This window comes from Hydractinia symbiolongicarpus, chromosome 12, assembly GCF_029227915.1.
Source record: "Hydractinia symbiolongicarpus strain clone_291-10 chromosome 12, HSymV2.1, whole genome shotgun sequence".
NCBI classification, from domain to species: Eukaryota; Metazoa; Cnidaria; class Hydrozoa; order Anthoathecata; family Hydractiniidae; genus Hydractinia; species Hydractinia symbiolongicarpus.
Window position 1 is genome coordinate 12,664,240 of NC_079886.1, and position 15,348 is coordinate 12,679,587.

Here is a 15,348-nt window from a genome sequence, read left to right on the forward strand (position 1 = left end):
AGCGCTGTTGCCTTAGAACACTCTTAACAACGTGCACAGTCATATAAAGGTTGTAATATGACTTTTTGCAGTCTAATAAAAGCCTTACACGTAAATCGCGTGGTTCCATCTGCCTGCGCAGGTTACCATTGGACTATTCCTTCCAGTCTCATTGCACTACAACGTTTCAAGAGGTTTTCCTCAGCGCTGTGGCCTTAGAACTCTCTTAACTGTGTGCACAGTCCTATAAAGGCCGTATTATGGCCTTTTGCAGTCTAATAAAGGCTTCACACGTAAATCACGCGGTTTCACCTGTCTGCGCAGGTTACCATTGGACTAGTCCTTCCATTCTCAATGCGCTACAACGTATCAAGTCGTTTTTATTAGCGCCGCTGCCTTACAACACTCTGAACTGCGTGCACAGTCCTATAAAGGCTGTAATATGGCCTTTTGCATTCTAATAAAGGCCTTGCACGTAAATCACGTGGTTTCACCTGCCTGCGCAGGTTACCATTGGACTATTCCTTCCAGTCTCAATGCACTACAACGTTCCAAGTGGTTTTCCTCAGCGCTGTGGCCTTAGAACTCTCTTAACTATGTGCACAGTCCAATAAAGGCCGTAATATGGCCTTTTGCAGTCTAATAAAGGCTTCACACGTAAATCACGTGGTTTCACCTGCCTGCGCAGGTTACCATTGACTAGTCCTTCCAGTCTCAATGCGCTACAACGTCCAAAGTCGTTTTCATTAGCGCTGTTGCCTTACAACACTCCTAACTACGTGCACAGTCCAATAAAGGGTGTATAGCCATTTGCAGTCTAATAAAGGCCTCACACGTAAATCACGTGGTTTCACCTGCCTGCGCAGGTTACCATTGGACTAGACCTTCCAGTCTCAATGCGCTACAACGTCCCAAGTCGTTTTTATTAGCGCTGTTGCCTTACAACACTCTTAACTACGTGCACAGTCCAATAAAGGGTGTATAGCCATTTGCAGTCTAATAAAGGCCTCACACGTAAATCACGTGGTTTCATCTGCCTGCGCAGGTTACGATTGGACTATTCCTGCCAGTCTCAATGCACTACAACGTTCCAAGTGGTTTTACTCAGCGCTGAGGCCTTACAACACTTTTAACTACGTGCACAGTCCTATAAAGGCTGTAATATGGCCTTTTGCAGTCTAATAAAAGCCTCACACGTAAATCGCGTGGTCCCATCTGCCTGCGCAGGTTACCATTGGACTATTCCTTCCAGTGTCATTGCACTACAACGTTCCAAGTGGTTTTCCTCAGCGCTGTCGCCTTAGAACTCTCTTAACTATGTGCACAGTCCAATAAAGGCCGTAATATGGCCTTTTGCAGTCTAATAAAGGCTTCACACGTAAATCACGTGGTTTCACCTGCATGCGCAGGTTACCATTGACTAGTCCTTCCAGTCTCAATGCGCTACAACGTCCCAAGTCGTTTTCATTAGCGCTGTTGCCTTAGAACACTCTTAACAACGTGCACAGTCATATAAAGGTTGTAATATGGCTTTTTGCAGTCTAATAAAAGCCTCACACGTAAATCACGTGGTTCCATCTGCCTGCGCAGGTTACCATTGGACTATTCCTTCCAGTCTCAATGCACTACAACGTTCCAAGTGGTTTTCCTCAGCGCTGTGGCCTTAGAACTCTCTTAACTATGTGCACAGTCCTATAAAGGCTGTAATATGGCTTTTTGCAGTCTAATAAAGGCTTCACACGTAAATCACGTGGTTTCACCTGCCTGCGCAGGTTACCATTGGACTAGTCCTTCCAGTCTTAATGCGCTACAACGTCCCAAGTCGTTTTCATTAGCGCTGTTGCCTTACAACACTCTTAACTACGGGCACAGTCCAATAAAGGGTGTATAGCCATTTGCAGTCTAATAAAGGCCTCACACGTAAATCACGTGGTTTCACCTGCCTGCGCAGGTTACCATTGGACTAGTCCTTCCAGTCTCAATGTGCTACAACGTCCCAAGTCGTTTTTATTAGCGCTGTCGCCTTACAACAATCTTAACTACGTGCACAGTCCAATAAAGGGTGTATAGCCATTTGCAGTCTAATAAAGGCCTCACACGTAAATCGCGTGGTTTCACCTGCCTGCGCAGGTTACCATTGGACTAGTCCTTCCAGTCTCAATGCGCTACAACGTCCCAAGTCGTTTTCATTAGCGCCGTTGCCTTACAACACTCTTAACTGCGTGCACAGTCCTATAAAGACCAAATATACCTTTTTGCAGTCCAATAAAGTCCGCACACGTAAATCACGTGGTTCCATCTGCCTGCGCAGGTTACCATTGGACTATTCCTGCCAGTCTCAATGCACTACAACGTCCAAAGTCGTTTTCATTAGCGCAATTGCCTTAAAACACTCTTAACTACGTGCACAGTCTTATAAAGACCGTAATAGACCTTTTTGCAGTCCAATAAAGGCCGCACACGTAAATCACGCGGTTTCAGCTGCCTGCACTGGTTACCATTGGACTTGTCGTTCCAGTCTCAATGCGCTATCACGTCCCAAGTCGTTTTCATTAGCGCCGCTGCCTTACAACACTCTTAACTACGTGCACAGTCCTATAAAGGCTGCAATATAGCCTTTTGCAGTCTAATAAAAACTTCGCACATCAATCACGCGGTTTCACCTGTCTGCGCAGGTTACCATTGGACTAGTCCTTCCATTCTCAATACGCTGCAACGTCCCAAGTCGTGTTTATTAGCGCCGCTGCCTTACAACACTCTTAACTGCGTGCACAGTCCTATAAAGGCTGTAATATGGCCTTTTGCAGTCTAATAAAGGCCTCACACGTAAATCACGTGGTTTCACCTGCCTGCGCAGGTTACCATTGGACTATTCCTTCCAGTCTCATTGCACTACAACGTTCCAAGAGGTTTTCCTCAGCGCTGTGGCCTTAGAACTCTCTTAACTATGTGCACAGTCCTATAAAGGCCGTAATATGGCCTTTTGCAGTCTAATAAAGGCCTCACACGTAAATCACGTGGTTTCACCTGCCTGCGCAGGTTACCATTGGACTAGTCCTTCCAGTCTCAATGCGCTACAACGTCCCAAGTCGTTTTCATTAGCGCCGTTGCCTTACAACACTCTTAACTACGTGCACAGTCCTATAAAGACCGAATATACCTTTTTGCAGTCCAATAAAGTCCGCACACGTAAATCACGTGGTTCCATCTGCCTGCGCAGGTTACCATTGGACTATTCCTGCCAGTCTCAATGCACTACAACGTCCAAAGTCGTTTTCATTAGCGCCATTGCCTTAAAACACGCTTAACTACGTGCACAGTCCTATAAAGGCTGTAATATGGGCTTTTGCAGTCTAACAAAAGCCTCACACGTAAATCTCGTGGTTCCATCTGCCTGCGCAGGTTACCATTGGACTTGTCGTTCCAGTCTCAATGCGCTATCACGTCCCAAGTCGTTTTCATTAGCGCCATGGCCTTAGAACACTCTTAACTACGTGCACAGTCCTATAAAGACCGTAATATACCTTTTTGCATTCCAATAAAAGCCGCACACGTAAATCACGCGGTTTCAGTTGCCTGCACTGGTTACCATTGGACTTGTCGTTCCAGTCTCAATGCGCTATCACGTCCCAAGTCGTTTTCATTAGCGCCGCTGCCTTACAACACTCTTAACTACGTGCACAGTCCTATAAAGGCTGCAATATGGCCTTTTGCAGTCTAATAAAAACTTCGCACATCAATCACGCGGTTTCACCTGTCTGCGCAGGTTACCATTGGACTAGTCCTTCCATTCTCAATGCGCTACAACGTCCCAAGTCGTGTTTATTAGCGCCGCTGCCTTACAACACTCTTAACTGCGTGCACAGTCCTATAAAGGCTGTAATATGGCCTTTTGCAGTCTAATAAAGGCCTTGCACGTAAATCACGTGGTTTCACCTGCCTGCGCAAGTTACCATTGGATTCCTTCCAGTCACAATGCACTACAACGTTCCAAGTGGTTTTCCTCAACGCTGTGGCCTTAGAACTCTCTTAACTATGTGCACAGTCCAATAAAGGCCGTAATATGGCCTTTTGCAGTCTAATAAAGGCTTCACACGTAAATCACGTGGTTTCACCTGCCTGCGCAGGTTACCATTGACTAGTCCTTCCAGTCTCAATGCGCTACAACGTCCCAAGTCGTTTTTATTAGCGCTGTTGCCCTAGAACACTCTTAACAACGTGCACAGTCATATAAAGGTTGTAATATGGCTTTTTGCAGTCTAATAAAAGCCTTACACGTAAATCGCGTGGTTCCATCTGCTTGCGCAGGTTACCATTGGACTATTCCTTCCAGTCTCATTGCACTACAACGTTCCAAGAGGTTTTCCTCAGCGCTGTGGCCTTAGAACTCTCTTAACTATGTGCACAGTCCTATAAAGGCCGTAATATGGCCTTTTGCAGTCTAATAAAGGCTTCACACGTAAATCACGTGGTTTCACCTGCCTGCGCAGGTTACCATTGACTAGTCCTTCCAGTCTCAATGCTCTACAACGTCCAAAGTCGTTTTCATTAGCGCTGTTGCCTTACAACACTCCTAACTACGTGCACAGTCCAATAAAGGGTGGATAGCCATTTGCAGTCTAATAAAGGCCTCACACGTAAATCACGTCGTTTCACCTGCCTGCGCAGGTTACCATTGGACTAGTCCTTCCAGTCTCAATGCACTATAACGTTCCAAGTGGTTTTCCTCAGCGCTGTGGCCTTACAACACTCTTAACTACGTGCACAGTCCTATAAAGGCTGCAATATAGCCTTTTGCAGTCTAATAAAAACCTGGCACGTCAATCACGCGTTTTCACCTGTCTGCGCAGGTTACCATTGGACTATTCCTTCCAGTCTCATTGCACTACAACGTTCCAAGTGGTTTTCCTCAGCGCTGTGGCCTTAGAACACTCTTAACAACGTGCACAGTCATATAAAGGTTGTAATATGGGTTTTTGCAGTCTAATAAAAGCCTCACACGTAAATCACGTGGTTCCATCTGCTTGCGCAGGTTACCATTGGACTATTCCTTCCAGTCTCAATGCACTACAACGTTCCAAGTCGTTTTCATTAGCGCCGCTGCCTTACAACACTCTTAACTACGTGCACAGTCCTATAAAGGCTGCAATATAGCCTTTTGCAGTCTAATAAAAACCTCGCACGTCAATCACGCGGTTTCACCTGTCTGCGCAGGATACCATTGGACTATTCCTTCCAGTCTCATTGCACTACAACGTTCCAAGTGGTTTTCCTCAACGCTGTGGCCTTAGAACTCTCTTAACTATGTGCACAGTCCTATAAAGGCCGTAATATTGCTTTTTGCAGTCTAATAAAGGCTTCACACGTAAATCACGTGGTTTCACCTGCCTGCGCAGGTTACCATTGACTAGTCCTTTCAGTCTCAATGCGCTACTACGTCCCAAGTCGTTTTTATTAGCGCTGTTGCCTTAGAACACTCTTAACAACGTGCACAGTCATATAAAGGTTGTAATATACCTTTTTGCAGTCGAATAAAGTCCGCACACGTAAATCACGTGGTTCCATCTGCCTGCGCAGGTTACCATTGGACTATTCCTGCCAGTCTCAATGCACTACAACGTTCCAAGTGGTTTTCCTCAGCGCTGTGGCCTTACAACACTCTTAACAACGTGCACAGTCATATAAAGGTTGTAATATGGCTTTTTGCAGTCTAATAAAAGCCTCACACGTAAATCACGTGGTTCCATCTGCCTGCGCAGGTTACCATTGGACTTGTCGTTCCAGTCTCAATGCGCTATCACGTCCCAAGTCGTTTTCATTAGCGCCATGGCCTTAGAACACTCTTAACTACGTGCACAGTCCTATAAAGACCGTAATATACCTTTTTGCATTCCAATAAAAGCCGCACACGTAAATCACGCGGTTTCAGTTGCCTGCACTGGTTACCATTGGACTTGTCGTTCCAGTCTCAATGCGCTATCACGTCCCAAGTCGTTTTCATTAGCGCCGCTGCCTTACAACACTCTTAACTACGTGCACAGTCCTATAAAGGCTGCAATATGGCCTTTTGCAGTCTAATAAAGGCCTTGCACGTAAATCACGTGGTTTCACCTGCCTGCGCAAGTTACCATTGGACTATTCCTTCCAGTCACAATGCACTACAACGTTCCAAGTGGTTTTCCTCAACGCTGTGGCCTTAGAACTCTCTTAACTATGTGCACAGTCCAATAAAGGCCGTAATATGGCCTTTTGCAGTCTAATAAAGGCTTCACACGTAAATCACGTGGTTTCACCTGCCTGCGCAGGTTACCATTGACTAGTCCTTCCAGTCTCAATGCGCTACAACGTCCCAAGTCGTTTTTATTAGCGCTGTTGCCCTAGAACACTTTTAACAACGTGCACAGTCATATAAAGGTTGTAATATGGCTTTTTGCAGTCTAATAAAAGCCTTACACGTAAATCGCGTGGTTCCATCTGCTTGCGCAGGTTACCATTGGACTATTCCTTCCAGTCTCATTGCACTACAACGTTCCAAGAGGTTTTCCTCAGCGCTGTGGCCTTAGAACTCTCTTAACTATGTGCACAGTCCTATAAAGGCCGTAATATGGCCTTTTGCAGTCTAATAAAGGCTTCACACGTAAATCACGTGGTTTCACCTGCCTGCGCAGGTTACCATTGACTAGTCCTTCCAGTCTCAATGCGCTACAACGTCCAAAGTCGTTTTCATTAGCGCTGTTGCCTTACAACACTCCTAACTACGTGCACAGTCCAATAAAGGGGGGATAGCCATTTGCAGTCTAATAAAGGCCTCACACGTAAATCACGTCGTTTCACCTGCCTGCGCAGGTTACCATTGGACTAGTCCTTCCAGTCTCAATGCACTATAACGTTCCAAGTGGTTTTCCTCAGCGCTGTGGCCTTACAACACTCTTAACTACGTGCACAGTCCTATAAAGGCTGCAATATAGCCTTTTGCAGTCTAATAAAAACCTGGCACGTCAATCACGCGTTTTCACCTGTCTGCGCAGGTTACCATTGGACTATTCCTTCCAGTCTCATTGCACTACAACGTTCCAAGTGGTTTTCCTCAGCGCTGTGGCCTTAGAACACTCTTAACAACGTGCACAGTCATATAAAGGTTGTAATATGGGTTTTTGCAGTCTAATAAAAGCCTCACACGTAAATCACGTGGTTCCATCTGCTTGCGCAGGTTACCATTGGACTATTTCTTCCAGTCTCAATGCACTACAACGTTCCAAGTCGTTTTCATTAGCGCCGCTGCCTTACAACACTCTTAACTACGTGCACAGTCCTATAAAGGCTGCAATATAGCCTTTTGCAGTCTAATAAAAACCTCGCACGTCAATCACGCGGTTTCACCTGTCTGCGCAGGATACCATTGGACTATTCCTTCCAGTCTCATTGCACTACAACGTTCCAAGTGGTTTTCCTCAGCGCTGTGGCCTTAGAACTCTCTTAACTATGTGCACAGTCCTATAAAGGCCGTAATATTGCTTTTTGCAGTCTAATAAAGGCTTCACACGTAAATCACGTGGTTTCACCTGCCTGCGCAGGTTACCATTGACTAGTCCTTTCAGTCTCAATGCGCTACTACGTCCCAAGTCGTTTTTATTAGCGCTGTTGCCTTAGAACACTCTTAACAACGTGCACAGTCATATAAAGGTTGTAATATGGCTTTTTGCAGTCTAATAAAAGCCTTACACGTAAATCGCGTGGTTCCATCTGCCTGCGCAGGTTACCATTGGACTGTTCCTTCTAGTTTCAATGCACTACAACGTTCCAAGTGGTTTTCCTCAGCGCTGTGGCCTTAGAACTCTCTTAACTATGTGCACAGTCCTATAAAGGCCGTAATATGGCTTTTTGCAGTCTAATAAAGGCTTCACACGTAAATCATGTGGTTTCACCTGCCTGCGCAGGTTACCATCGACTAGTCCTTTCAGTCTCAATGCGCTGCAACGTCCAAAGTCGTTTTCATTAGCGCTGTTGCCTTACAACACTCCTAACTACGTGCACAGTCCAATAAAGGGTGTATAGCCATTTGCAGTCTAATATAGGCCTCACACGTAAATCACGTGGTTTCACCTGCCTGCGCAGGTTACCATTGGACTAGTCCTTCCAGTCTCAATGCGCTACTACGTCCCAAGTCGTTTTTATTAGCGCTGTTGCCTTAGAACACTCTTAACAACGTGCACAGTCATATAAAGGTTGTAATATACCTTTTTGCAGTCGAATAAAGTCCGCACACGTAAATCACGTGGTTCCATCTGCCTGCGCAGGTTACCATTGGACTATTCCTGCCAGTCTCAATGCACTACAACGTTCCAAGTGGTTTTCCTCAGCGCTGTGGCCTTACAACACTCTTAACAACGTGCACAGTCATATAAAGACCGAATATACCTTTTTGCAGTCCAATAAAGTCCGCACACGTAAATCACGTGGTTCCATCTGCCTGCGCAGGTTACCATTGGACTATTCCTGCCAGTCTCAATGCACTACAACGTCTTCAATAAACAACAACATAAACAACATTTTCAATAGCGCCATTGCCTTACAACACGTGCACAGTCCTATAAAGGCTGTAATATGGCCTTTTGCAGTCTAACAAAAGCCTCACATGTAAATCTCTAGGTTCCATCTGCCTGCGCAGGTTACCATTGGACTGTTCCTTCTAGTCTCGATGCACTACAACGTTCCAAGTGGTTTTCTTTAGCGCCATGGCCTTAGAACACTCTTAACTACGTGCACAGTCCTATAAAGACCGTAATATACATTTTTGCAGTCCAATAAAGGCCGCACACGTAAATCACGCGGTTTCAGCTGCCTGCACTGGTTACCATTGCACTTGTCGTTCCAGTCTCAATGCGCTATCACGTCCCAAGTCGTTTTCATTAGCGCCGCTGCCTTACAACACTCTTAACTACGTGCACAGTCCTATAAAGGCTGCAATATGGCCTTTTGCAGTCTAATAAAAACTTCGCACATCAATCACGCGGTTTCACCTGTCTGCGCATGTTACCATTGGACTAGTCCTTCCATTCTCAATGCGCTACAACGTCCCAAGTCGTTTTTATTAGCGCCGCTGCCTTACAACACTCTGAACTGCGTGCACAGTCCTATAAAGGCTGTAATATGGCCTTTTGCAGTCTAATAAAGGCCTTTCACGTAAATCACGTGGTTTCACCTGCCTGCGCAGGTTACCATTGGACTATTCCTTCCAGTCTCAATGCACTACAACGTTCCAAGTGGTTTTCCTCAGCGCTGTGGCCTTAGAACTCTCTTAACTCTGTGCACAGTCCAATAAAGGCCGTAATATGGCCTTTTGCAGTCTAGTAAAGGCTTCACACGTAAATCACGTGGTTTCACCTGCCTGCGCAGGTTACCATTGACTAGTCCTTTCAGTCTCAATGCGCTACTACGTCCCAAGTCGTTTTTATTAGCGCTGTTGCCTTAGAACACTCTTAACAACGTGCACAGTCATATAAAGGTTGTAATATGGCTTTTTGCAGTCTAATAAAAGCCTTACACGTAAATCGCGTGGTTTCATCTGCCTGCGCAGGTTACCATTGGACTATTCCTTCCAGTCTCATTGCACTACAACGTTCCAAGAGGTTTTCCTCAGCGCTGTGGCCTTAGAACTCTCTTAACTATGTGCACAGTCCTATAAAGGCCGTAATATGGCCTTTTGCAGTCTAATAAAGGCCTCACACGTAAATCACGTGGTTTCACCTGCCTGCGCAGGTTACCATTGGACTATTCCTGCCAGTCTCAATGCACTACAACGTTCCAAGTGGTTTTACTCAGCGCTGTGGCCTTACAACACTTTTAACTACGTGCACAGTCCTATAAAGGCTGTAATATGGCCTTTTGCAGTCTAATAAATAAATCGCGTGGTTCCATCTGCCTGCGCAGGTTACCATTGGACTATTCCTTCCAGTGTCATTGCACTACAACGTTCCAAGTGGTTTTCCTCAGCGCTGTTGCCTTAGAACTCTCTTAACTATGTGCACAGTCCTATAAAGGCCGTAATATGGCCTTTTGCAGTCTAATAAAGGCTTCACACGTAAATCACGTGGTTTCACCTGCCTGCGCAGGTTACCATTGGACTAGTCCTTCCAGTCGCAATGTGCTGCAACGTCCCAAGTCGTTTTTATTAGCGCTGTCGCCTTACAACAATCTTAACTACGTGCACAGTCCAATAAAGGGTGTATAGCCATTTGCAGTCTAATAAAGTCCGCACACGTAAATCACGTGGTTCCATCTGCCTGCGCAGGTTACCATTGGACTATTCCTGCCAGTCTCAATGCACTACAACGTCCAAAGTCGTTTTCATTAGCGCCATTGCCTTAAAACACTCTTAACTACGTGCACAGTCCTATAAAGGCTGTAATATGGGCTTTTGCAGTCTAACAAAAGCCTCACACGTAAATCTCGTGGTTCCATCTGCCTGCGCAGGTTACCATTGGACTGTTCCTTCTAGTCTCGATGCACTACAACGTTCCAAGTGGTTTTCTTTAGCGCCATGGCCTTAGAACACTCTTAACTACGTGCACAGTCCTATAAAGACCGTAATATACCTTTTTGCAGTCCAATAAAGGCCGCACACGTAAATCACGCGGTTTCAGCTGCCTGCACTGGTTACCATTGGACTTGTCGTTCCAGTCTCAATGCGCTATCACGTCCCAAGTTGTTTTCATTAGCGCTGTTGCCTTAGAACACTCTTAACAACGTGCACAGTCATAAAAAGGTTGTAATATGGCTTTTTGCAGTCTAATAAAGGCCTCACACGTAAATCACGTGGTTTCACCTGCCTGCGCAGGTTACCATTGGACTATTTCTGCCAGTCTCAATGCACTACAACGTTCCAAGTGGTTTTACTCAGCGCTGTGGCCTTACAACACTTTTAACTACGTGCACAGTCCTATAAAGGCTGTAATATGGCCTTTTGCAGTCTAATAAAAGCCTCACACGTAAATCGCGTGGTTCCATCTGCCTGCGCAGGTTACCATTGGACTATTCCTTCCAGTGTCAATGCACTACGTAAATCACGTGGTTCCATCTGCCTGCGCAGGTTACCATTGGACTATTCCTGCCAGTCTCAATGCACTACAACGTCCAAAGTCGTTTTCATTAGCGCCATTGCCTTAAAACACTCTTAACTACGTGCACAGTCCTATAAAGGCTGTAATATGGGCTTTTGCAGTCTAACAAAAGCCTCACACGTAAATCTCGTGGTTCCATCTGCCTGCGCAGGTTACCATTGGACTGTTCCTTCTAGTCTCGATGCACTACAACGTTCAAAGTGGTTTTCTTTAGCGCCATGGCCTTAGAACACTCTTAACTACGTGCACAGTCCTATAAAGACCGTAATATACCTTTTTGCAGTCCAATAAAGGCCGCACACGTAAATCACGCGGTTTCAGCTGCCTGCACTGGTTACCATTGGACTTGTCGTTCCAGTCTCAATGCGCTATCACGTCCCAAGTTGTTTTCATTAGCGCTGTTGCCTTAGAACACTCTTAACAACGTGCACAGTCATATAAAGGTTGTAATATGGCTTTTTGCAGTCTAATAAAGGCCTCACACGTAAATCACGTGGTTTCACCTGCCTGCGCAGGTTACCATTGGACTATTTCTGCCAGTCTCAATGCACTACAACGTTCCAAGTGGTTTTACTCAGCGCTGTGGCCTTACAACACTTTTAACTACGTGCACAGTCCTATAAAGGCTGTAATATGGCCTTTTGCAGTCTAATAAAAGCCTCACACGTAAATCGCGTCGTTCCATCTGCCTGCGCAGGTTACCATTGGACTATTCCTTCCAGTGTCAATGCACTACAACGTTCCAAGTGGTTTTACTCATCGCTGTGGCCTTACAACACTTTTAACTACGTGCACAGTCCTATAAAGGCTGTAATATGGCCTTTTGCAGTCTAATAAAAGCCTCACACGTAAATCGCGTCGTTCCATCTGCCTGCGCAGGTTACCATTGGACTATTCCTTCCAGTGTCAATGCACTACAACGTTCCAAGTGGTTTTCCTCAGCGCTGTTGCCTTAGAACTCTCTTAACTATGTGCACAGTCCTATAAAGGCCGTAATATGGCCTTTTGCAGTCTAATAAAGGCTTCACACGTAAATCACGTGGTTTCACCTGCCTGCGCAGGTTACCATTGACTAGTCCTTCCAGTCTCAATGCGCTACAACGTCCAAAGTCGTTTTCATTAGCGCTGTTGCCCTACAACACTCCTAACTACGTGCACAGTCCTATAAAGGCTGTAATATGGCCTTTTGCAGTCTAATAAAAGCCTCACACGTAAATCGCGTGGTTCCATCTGCCTGCGCAGGTTACCATTGGACTATTCCTTCCAGTCTCATTGCACTACAACGTTCCAAGTGGTTTTCCTCAGCGCTGTCGCCTTAGAACACTCTTAACTACGTGCACAGTCCTATAAAGGCTGTAATATGGGCTTTTGCAGTCTAACAAAAGCCTCACACGTAAATCTCGTGGTTCCATCTGCCTGCGCAGGTTACCATTGGACTGTTCCTTCTAGTCTTGATGCACTACAACGTTCCAAGTGGTTTTCTTTAGCGCCATGGCCTTAGAACACTCTTAACTACGTGCACAGTCCTATAAAGACCGTAATATACCTTTTTGCAGTCCAATAAAGGCCGCACACGTAAATCACGCGGTTTCAGCTGCCTGCACTGGTTACCATTGGACTTGTCGTTCCAGTCTCAATGCGCTATCACGTCCCAAGTCGTTTTCATTAGCGCTGTTGCCTTAGAACTCTCTTAACTATGTGCACAGTCCTATAAAGGCTGTAATATGGCTTTTTGCAGTCTAATAAAGGCTTCACACGTAAATCACGTGGTTTCACCTGCCTGCGCAGGTTACCATTGGACTAGTCCTTCCAGTCTTAATGCGCTACAACGTCCCAAGTCGTTTTCATTAGCGCTGTTGCCTTACAACACTCTTAACTACGGGCACAGTCCAATAAAGGGTGTATAGCCATTTGCAGTCTAATAAAGGCCTCACACGTAAATCACGTGGTTTCACCTGCTTGCGCAGGTTACCATTGGACTAGTCCTTCCAGTCTCAATGTGCTACAACGTCCCAAGTCGTGTTTATTAGCGCTGTCGCCTTACAACAATCTTAACTACGTGCACAGTCCAATAAAGGGTGTATAGCCATTTGCAGTCTAATAAAGGCCTCACACGTAAATCACGTGGTTTCACCTGCCTGCGCAGGTTACCATTGGACTAGTCCTTCCAGTCTCAATGCGCTACAACGTCCCAAGTCGTTTTCATTAGCGCCGTTGCCTTACAACACTCTTAACTACGTGCACAGTCCTATAAAGACCGAATATACCTTTTTGCAGTCCAATAAAGTCCGCACACGTAAATCACGTGGTTCCATCTGCCTGCACAGGTTACCATTGGACTATTCCTGCCAGTCTCAATGCACTACAACGTCCAAAGTCGTTTTCATTAGCGCTGTGGCCTTAAAACACTCTTAACTACGTGCACAGTCCTATAAAGGCTGTAATATGGGCTTTTGAAGTCTAACAAAAGCCTCACACGTAAATCTCGTGGTTCCATCTGCCTGCGCAGGTTACCATTGGACTGTTCCTTCCAGTCTCATTGCACTACAACGTTTCAAGAGGTTTTCCTCAGCGCTGTGGCCTTAGAACTCTCTTAACTATGTGCACAGTCCTATAAAGGCCGTAATATGGCCTTTTGCAGTCTAATAAAGGCTTCACACGTAAATCACGTGGTTTCACCTGCCTGCGCAGGTTACCATTGACTAGTCCTTCCAGTCTCAATGCGCTACAACGTCCAAAGTCGTTTTCATTAGCGCTGTTGCCTTACAACACTCCTAACTACGTGAACAGTCCAATAAAGGGTGGATAGCCATTTGCAGTCTAATAAAGGCCTCACACGTAAATCACGTGGTTTCACCTGCCTGCGCAGGTTACCCTTGGACTAGTCCTTCCAGTCTCAATGCACTATAACGTCCCAAGTCGTTTTTATTAGCGCTGTTGCCTTACAACACTCTTAACTACGTGCACAGTCCAATAAAGGGTGTATAGCCATTTGCAGTCTAATAAAGGCCTCACACGTAAATCACGTGGTTTCACCTGCCTGCGCAGGTTACCATTGGACTGTTCCTTCTAGTCTCGATGCACTACAACGTTCCAAGTGGTTTTCTTTAGCGCCATGGCCTTAGAACACTCTTAACTACGTGCACAGTCCTATAAAGACCGTAATATACCTTTTTGCAGTCCAATAAAGGCCGCACACGTAAATCACGCGGTTTCAGCTGCCTGCACTGGTTACCATTGGACTTGTCGTTCCAGTCTCAATGAGCTATCACGTCCCAAGTCGTTTTCATTAGCGCCGTTGCCTTAGAACACTCTTAACTACGTGCACAGTCATATAAAGGCTGTATTATGGCCTTTTGCAGTCTAATAAAAGCCTCACACGTAAATCGCGTGGTTCCATCTGCCAGCGCAGGTTACCATTGGACTATTCCTTCCAGTCTCATTGCACTACAACGTTCCAAGAGGTTTTCCTCAGCGCTGTGGCCTTAGAACTCTCTTAACTATGTGCACAGTCCTATAAAGGCCGTAATATGGCCTTTTGCAGTCTAATAAAGGCTTCACACGTAAATCACCTGGTTTGACCTGCCTGCGCAGGTTACCATTGACTAGTCCTTCCAGTCTCAATGCGCTACAACGTCCAAAGTCGTTTTCATTAGCGCTGTTGCCTTACAACACTCTTAACTACGTGCACAGTCCAATAAAGGGTGTATAGCCATTTGCAGTCTAATAAAGGCCTCACACGTAAATCACGTGGTTTCACCTGCCTGCGCAGGTTACCATTGGACTAGTCCTTCCAGTTTCAATGCGCTACAACCTCCCAAGTCGTTTTCATTAGCGCCGTTGCCTTACAACACTCTTAACTACGTGCACAGTCCTATAAAGACCGTAATATACCATTTTGCAGTCCAATAAAGTCCGCACACGTAAATCACGTGGTTCCATCTGCCTGCGCAGGTTACCATTGGACTATTCCTGCCAGTCTCAATGCACTACAACGTTTCAAGTGGTTTTCCTCAGCGCTGTGGCCTTACAACACTCTTAACTACGTGCACAGTCCTATAAAGGCTGTAATATGGCCTTTTGCAGTCTAACAAAAGCCTCACACGGAAATCTGGTGGTTCCATCTGCCTGCGCAGGTTACCATTGGACTGTTCCTTCTAGTCTCGATGCACTACAACGTTCCAAGTGGTTTTCTTTAGCGCCATGGCCTTAGAACACTCTTAACTACGTGCACAGTCCTATAAAGACC